The 8,683-nt window shown below is 39.6% G+C and overlaps 1 pseudogene; it reads left to right on the plus strand.

Annotated features, from left to right (window-relative positions):
• Positions 1-5,734: 5,734 nt before the first annotated feature.
• Positions 5,735-6,855, plus strand: LOC134609382 (nuclear prelamin A recognition factor-like; annotated as a pseudogene).
• The last annotated feature ends 1,828 nt before the right edge of the window (positions 6,856-8,683 follow it).

Consider the following 8,683-nt stretch of genomic DNA (forward strand, 5'->3'; position numbering starts at 1 on the left):
TTGGAATCCCAGTGAAATTATAACACAGCCAGTATGAGTATTTAATAAAGATTTTACTTTTTAAAATATTCATTTTGCAGGGGAATCAAATGTATAATAAAGTTTGCACCAAGAATGCACATAGTCGGAGTATGAAATGGCATGTACTTCTCTAGATATGAGTCATTTCCCCTGAGCGGGGTCCTCTATGGTACAGTGAGAGGAAGACAGACAGTCCTGGTCTCTGACAGGTATTGCCACACCCACTGGTTTACTTACGGCTAAACGCTTTATGTCCAATTCCAGGCTCAGCTTTAGAGACAATTCTCTGTCATAAGAGGAATGTTTTAGAATTGGGTTTTTTTTTTCTTTGTTGACTAGTTACTAACTCTCAGTTGTATCACACACTTACCCTGTTATCAGTGTGGAATTACATTCTTCATTAATGCACAATGTATGATACCTATTACTAATTACCGAGTTCCTGTTTCAGCCTCAACCATTGGGAACAGGTGTATAAAATCCAGCACCCCCAAACCCATTAAATCTCCACAGACAAACAATGGCAGTACAATGGGCTCAAAGATTTCTGATAAACAGCACCCTACTTTGGTATCCTTAAATGGGGCAATCCCACACATGGACACCAAATTAGGGAGTTTTCAATTATATAGCTAATGTGGTGCCCTTAAACAGGTAGTCCCACACAAGAGTAACAAATTAGGAAGATATCAACTAAGCAGTGCCGAGTTTCAGTTGTCTGACATTTTTGAGGGAATTTCAGTTTGTTCCAAATTACTATTAAAGATTTTTGGATATACCGAATCTAAACTGCCTTGGTGCCCATACCTAATATATTCATTTTTCACTCATAAGAGTAGCAGCAGCCTTTCAATGTGAGACCAAGGACAGAGGTGGCAGACCGGCATAAAGGGAGTTTGCTCAGTTTTTAGAACAGCAGCAGCAGCAACCACTGGAGCTGAGCTCAGGGACAGCCATGGCAGTGGCACTCACTTTGGTACCAGGTGGAACAGATGGTGGATCAACAGTGGGCTATCCATGCTATGGCCTCAAATTAATTCAATTGGAAAGAAGTTCAAGAAGCAACTGAAAGGTCACATGCTGAATTGTATGTACAAATGCCCTGAATTGATATTGGCCTCTGTGTGTGACCCAAAAATTAAGGGCAGACTGGCACCCCAAAGCAATATCCTGACAACTTAGAGGGAGAAACAAATCTACAAGGTGCTAAAGGTTCAGCGGAATTCAGGAATACTGGTTAAAGGAGAAATATATAATAGCAGGAACCATTTATATATCTGCAAATTATAACCAACACGATCAGCCTATCACTGGCCACCCATTGTACATAATCACACCCAAACCAATCCTTTGTGACCAGTGCAGCTGGAGGAAATACACAAAAAGGTTTTGACCTTGTAAAGTAAGGAGGTGCCCAGTAACTCCAGCTGTCCCTTTAACCCCTTAACGCCGTTACGGCGTTCTATGCCGTCCCGCATTAAAAGGGCTTTAAAGCTGTTGCGGCGGCATAGAACGCCATAACGGCTTTCTATCCCCGGAGGTCCGCGGTACTCACCTCCGCCGCGATCCTCTTCTGGAGGGCTGCCTGACAGCCCAGGCAGCCCTCCCCGGCAAATGAGGCCCACGGGGGCATGTGATCGCTCTCAAAGAGCGATCACATGGCCCCCTATAGCTGGCTGTGGATCTGCCAGCAGGGGGACTGTCTGAAATGTCAGACAGTCCCCCTGCTGGCGGGAAGAATAATAAAAATATTATTAGACAAGTTTAAAATTAAAATAGAAATTTATTTATATATATATATGTAACGTCATACAAAGTGTATTTTAATATTAATATAAGTACATATATTAGTATTAAAATACACTTAGAATGACGTTACATATATATAATATGTATATATAATAGATAGATACACATATATTATATATATATATATATATATATATATATATATATACGTATAATTACAATAATAATTAAATAAAATAAAAAAATAAAATATTGAAACAACATTTTATTTAAATTATATATTCATATTAGTAATTTCATTCTAACTGTATTTTGTTATTAATATATATATATATTGGTAACAAAACACACTTAGAATGACATTCTATATATATATCTATCTATATATAAAATACAAATAACCGCAAATATATATATATATATATATATATATATAAATAAATACATATAATTACATAAAAGATTACATAAGTATACACGTAGAATTTAAATACCTATAAATGCATATATATTAAAATTCTACATGTATAAGTAATCTTTTAACATAATTATGTGATTTGATTAATTCAAATTTGATTGACATGCCTGACAACACAGGGAGAAAGTGCAGAGAATTTAATTCGCAAGCACTATATTTGACCCTGTAACTCTCCATGACACCATAAAACCTGTACATAGTGGGTACTGTTTTACTCAGACTTTGCTGAACTCAAATATTAGTGTTTCAAACTGGTAAATTGTACTTCAACTATGATATTTTAAGTAAAAGTGAAGTTTTTTGCATTTTTTACAAACGAACGGCACTTTTATGGACTATATTATTGTTGTAATATGTTTTACTGTTTTAAAACACTAATATTTGTGTTTAGTGAAGTCTCCCAAGAAAAACAGTACCCCCCATGTACAGGTTTTATGGTGTTTTGGAAAGTTAAAGAGTCACATATAAGGCTTGCATTTCATTTTTTTTACATTGAAATTTGCCAGATTGGTCATGTTGCCTTTAAGAGTGTATGGTAGCCCAGGAATGAGAATTACCCCCATGATGGCATACCATTTGCAAAAGTAGACAACCCAAGGTATTGCAAGTGGGGTATGTCCAGTCTTTCTTAGTAAAGGAACGCTAACTTTGGCCAGTGTTTGTGACTAAGTGGCTACTAAAAAAGACTTAACATACCCCACTTTCGATACCCTGGGTTGTCTACTATTTCGAATGGTATGCCATTATGGGGGTAATTCTCACTCCTGGGCTACCACACTGTCTCAAAGGTAACATTACTAATCTGGCAAATTTCAATTTGAAAATGGAACGTTCTATATTTGACCCTGTAACTTTCCAAAACACCATAAAACCTGTTAATGGGGGGTACTGTTGTACTCGTGAGACATCACTGATTACAAATATGTGCACAAAATGATATATAATAAGTGTGGGTTCACTTAATGTGACAACGGTGAATTACGGTTGAACAGACATATAGCGCAAATTCCAGTTTTTGTTTACATTTTGTTTTGATCAGAACGTGCACTATTGACTCCGTCCTGAAGGGGTTAACAAATAACCATTCATCAAATCAAATGCATTTTCAAGCAAGAACTTGGAGCAATACAAGCAAGTGGGGTGTACACTAAATGACATTTGTGTTGTTGTGGCAGATGTAATAATAAGAACTATTTGCATTTTTGGCTTTAAACCAGACAACAACAGTATAATGCAATATTTCGTAAATAAAACCCTTGTGCATGTTGCTCAAAACTGGGGTTTGATATTTATTTATTTATAAAATATTTTACCAGGATGGATACAATGAGATTTCTCTAGTTTTTAAGTATGTCCTGGGTCCACAAAACATTGCATTGTTACAATAGGATACAATATTACAAAAATGCAATTTGGATAAACCGAATCAATATGTGAATAAAATTTGGTTTGTCCACATCAATTGTAAATGCTTTTTGGCTTGCTGTTTATTTTGGATATTTGTGTACTTATGAAGGGTCAGACTTGGCATCTTGGCATTGAGCAAAGTTAGTTACATTCTTGTAAATATTTAAATTGAACTTGTCTTCCACAAATGCATGACATAGTTAAAGCTTAAGTAGGTATAGATTTATTTTAGATGTTGAGTCGGAAATATTCCATATATAACTTTTTTCCACGTTATTTAAAACATTTTTAATGGATGATCCCCTCTCTGTTGGCTTCCATAGCTGTACGATATATAAATAGACAACTATAATCTGAAGGAGGTAAAATGTATAGTGAGATCACCTCTGTACATGTTCTAGCACTTTGGCTAGCAAAATTTAAAGACAGAAGTTTCCTTTGTCTCCGGCTCAGAGTGAAACCTACTGTGCAGAACATCCCCAATATTTCTATATTTAGGTTTAGGGGGTCTATACATAGATAGGGTTATTCACTAAAGTAAGAATTGAAATTAAATTCAAAGTGATTTCAGGGGGGCGGGGCCAGACCGCCGAGCTGGACGGCCACGAAAATGATCAGCTCCTACAAATTTCCACAACTTAAGATTCTAAACCTATGAATCTTAACCTAAAAGCCGACTGACAGCACTGATCTGTGACCCAGAGGAGGCACTGGACCCAGGGAGAGGTTGCAAAAAACAACAAATACAGGGTGCGCTGGATAAAATAAACGAAAACGATAACACAAAAAGGAAAGTCTCTATAGGTACAGTGTAGACCTTGAGTAAATGTTCTTCTGTTCTCGCTTTGGAATCGCAGTGGTTGGATATGAAACACAAAAGCAGAGAAGGGGGGGACCAATAGTGCAAAACCGTATGGTAGAGAGGATCACGAACAACACAGACGTAGAGAAATGCCAACTTACAATTTTTAGAGCTAAGCCCAGCTCTAGGTAAAACAGCTTACAGTGGTATTTGATACTCCCCACATGTAGGATATAACTGGGCAATTGGAGTCTCCACACGATTCTTTAAAACTTCTGAGACAGACGTCAGCATATAAAATATATAAAAGAAAAAAACCCAATGGTGCAATAACTTTGGTAGTACTGCAACAACAGACAACACAGAGGTCCTAAGAGTGCCAACTTACAATTTAGAGAGCTATAACCAGCTCTGAGTAAAACAGCATACAGTGGTATTTAAACTCCCCACGTGTAGGATATTCCTCTAGTGATGCTTGTAGTGCCGGTCTTATGAAAAATAAAATCACAAGAGAGGGCCCATAGTGTTTTCCATATGTAAAAATGACTGTTTTACTCAGAGCTGGTTATAGCTCTCTAAATTGTAAGTTGGCACTCTTAGGACCTCTGTGTTGTCTGTTGTTGCAGTACTACCTAAGTTATTGCACCATTGGGTTTTTTTCTTTTATATATTTTATATGCTGACGTCTGTCTCAGAAGTTTTAAAGAATCGTGTGGAGACTCCAATTGCCCAGTTATATCCTACATGTGGGGAGTATCAAATACCACTGTAAGCTGTTTTACCTAGAGCTGGGCTTAGCTCTAAAAATTGTAAGTTGGCATTTCTCTACGTCTGTGTTGTTCGTGATCCTCTCTACCATACGGTTTTGCACTATTGGTCCCCCCCTTCTCTGCTTTTGTGTTTCATATCCAACCACTGCGATTCCAAAGCGAGAACAGAAGAACATTTACTCAAGGTCTACACTGTACCTATAGAGACTTTCCTTTTTGTGTTATCGTTTTCGTTTATTTTATCCAGCGCACCCTGTATTTGTTGTTTTTTTGTTTTCTCCATTTTCTGAAGGGTTTGAGGGTAGCCCTTCCTTTCAGGTGTGCAGCTTTTTTTCCCCCTTGTGATCAGTACTGTAGCGCTGTTCCCCTCCCACCTTTTCTCACTCCAGGGAGAGGTTGGCTCCAAGAGCTTCAGTCCCCTGGAGGAGGAATCTTCAACACACCAGATGGGGCCTACTCCAGCGGTGAGTGGGGCGGACGGCCGCTGCCCCACTATCCTGCCTAAAGATGCTTGACCTGGGAGCGGAATGGAGATGGCCCTGTTACGACCGTAAAATGAAGGCCCTGCGGGAAGATTATTACACTGCTCTGTATAAATGCCGGGATGTTGACTGTGTGCTCACCTCAGGAGAAATCATGCAAATAATGGAACAAAGTAACCTTTCTATCAAGGAAGTCGAAGCCTCTCCATTAGAAAATGTGATTGCTGGAAACACTTGTGAGTTTGTTCGCCATGAGGGCATTGGCTCTGACGGGTACTTGGCACACATCTTCCGACATGCGGCTAAGGAGCTCTTTGATATGGATGTTAAGGAAATCACATACAAAACACTAAAAAATAAGGATTTTCAGGAAGTTTGCCTTGAGAAACTGTCCTGTGCTTTGCTGCTGCTTACGGCTTTCGCAATATTCAGAATATGGTACTTAAACTGCGCAAAGGGAAGTTTCATTATCACTTTGTGGAAGTCCTGGCCTGTCCTGGAGGATGCCTGAATGGAAAGGGTCAGGCACAGACTCTGGACTCTGGATGGAAAACCAGAGCGAGCAACTCTACATGAGATGGAAGAGGCTTATACGCTAGTCCCGGTACAGAGTCCTGAAAATAACCCACACATACAGGAGCTCTATATGAACTGGCTTGAGGGGGCAGATTCTCAGAAATCAAGGGAAATGCTACACACCAAATTGGTCCCCATCTCTCAAGCTGGAGCAAGGCCGGACATGAAGTGGTGACGTTCTGTAGACGCCCACCGAACATTCGTACTGTTCTATGCAAGGTGGCCCTTAACTCCTGCCCTCATAATTTCCATCAGTAGCCTTAGAATTTTATTTTAGATTTTTTCAAAGATTCATTTGTGGGCAACTTCATACTTCGAATCCTTTTCTCGAAAAGCTGTTTTGGAGAATCTGTAGCCAACAACGTTAACATATTACCTGTGAATTTACACAATGGCTCAACCAAATTAAGGTGGTTGATTTTGAGTTCTACTGGAAGAATGTTGTCTTGTCTGCTCTAGGTTTTGGGTCAGACAGCTGCGGAAATGAAACTCAAACCTATTCTTCAGCAACTTTGGTGCTTGTCAGCTAAATAATAAAACTGTAAACTATTTGCTGCTAGATTATTGGGCTGGAAAAATAATGAGTAAGCCAAGGACTTGAAGGTTTAAATTGGCAGTGCATATAAGTATACTTTTTGTGACTGACAGGGACTGCCACCTGCCAGGGCATGATTTAAGTATAAAATAATTAAGCCACATTTGGCGCAGTGTGTTCCCATTATTGTCCCTCAAAAAACAATTGGCTGGAGACTATAGGTGTGCAAACCAACTGCCTTGATTGAAAATAATTTATAAGCTGTTACCCCTGCCTGTCTGTCTTTAAATAATAAATGGTGCTTTATGTCAGTTGCTGGCTTCCAATATGATACACCCCTAATGGTTCAGGTTTTAGGGACATCCCCAATTCTCTCCTAACGGGGATACTATTAAAACTGGAACTGATTATGTTTTGCGGGAGGTCTAGTATAGGTATGGAGGACTTCATGAGTAATCTGGTCCGACTACCATTGCTGAACCAATTTATATGGAAGTTCTTTTTCTCAGGAGGTAAACTCAAATGTCTACTTTTAACCTGTAGGTAAAGTTGATTAATCTTCATGTAAACAGACACTTTAAGCACCGTCACTACTGTGGCTTTTTGTAGGGGATATTGTGCAAAGAGTCTGATTGCAGTGCCCCATAATGCATCCAAAATTTGACAACTGTGACAGACTGCGAGAACTGGTTTATCCCTGATGTTTGCACCCTATTACTGCTGCCAGATTCTGTACGTCATTGTACACTAACATAGAGACAATTGCTCAAACATAAGGATATAAAAATGGGTAAGGAGGAAGTTGGTACCTAACGGATGGGAACAGCCACTACAATACACTGTAGTGGGTATAGTGCTTAGTGCGTCTGTTTAATGTGGTGCTGGTCTCGCTAGCTATTTGATTAAATGTTGTTGATTCGTGTTTTGTTTTTGTTTTCAAAGTGTTTGACTTCCTTAAAACTACCAAAGAGGCTGGAAACTTAATTTGAAGATACACATATGCGCTGCTAATATCCGTGTAATATTTCAAAATACTAGCATTGTTCTAACTGGTGTCTAACCTACCACGAGGCATGAATGTTATATTTCTCCCCTGGTACCGATAATTCTTTACTTTGTTTTCTTGTTGTCTTATAAACCATGTTTGCATGGGTCTATTTATTGTATTAACTCATCGATGCACACACTTGGAATAAATGGTAGACCTTTGAAGAAAAAAAAAAAAAAGTGATTTCAAATTTAAGGTCAAAATAGCCAAACGAAACATTATCTAAGCCAGCTATGCTTTCAATTGAGTGCTCTGGCCTTACATTTTAGATTTGAGTTGAAATCACTTTGAAATCTCACTTTAGTAAATAACCCTAACAGTTTTGAGGTTACAACTGAATTTAAGGTGATGAGGACTATAACTCCCAACTTTATCTGCCAAGCAAATCCTGGATAGGAGTGATGGGAGTTACAGCCCTGCACATCTACAGTGATCATGTGCAGTGGATTATCCATGACGATTAGAAGGTGCCTCTGTACCATCACTCTCTCCAAACACAGAGCTTCAGATTAGGCTACATTTCAAAGTTGGTATTTTCCTAATATTTATATACAGAGGCGGCCCTCTAATTAGGCGGTTTAGGCGGCCGCCTAAGGCCTCGCGCTGGCTGGGGCCTCGCGGCCGCCTAAACCGCCTGTTGGCAGAGTGTGTCAGGTCCTCGGTCAGTGACCGAGGACCTGACACCAGGAGGGGGCCCGGCGGGTTGCCCGGTATGCCGCCGGGTGCGAGGCCCCTCCTGGCTTCCCGGCCACCGCAGACACCGGGCTGCAGCTCCGCAGTCAGCAGAGCTGCAGACCATGTGTCTCGCGAGAACC

Source organism: Pelobates fuscus, chromosome 4 (genome assembly GCF_036172605.1).
Source record: "Pelobates fuscus isolate aPelFus1 chromosome 4, aPelFus1.pri, whole genome shotgun sequence".
In the NCBI taxonomy this organism is placed as follows: Eukaryota; Metazoa; Chordata; class Amphibia; order Anura; family Pelobatidae; genus Pelobates; species Pelobates fuscus.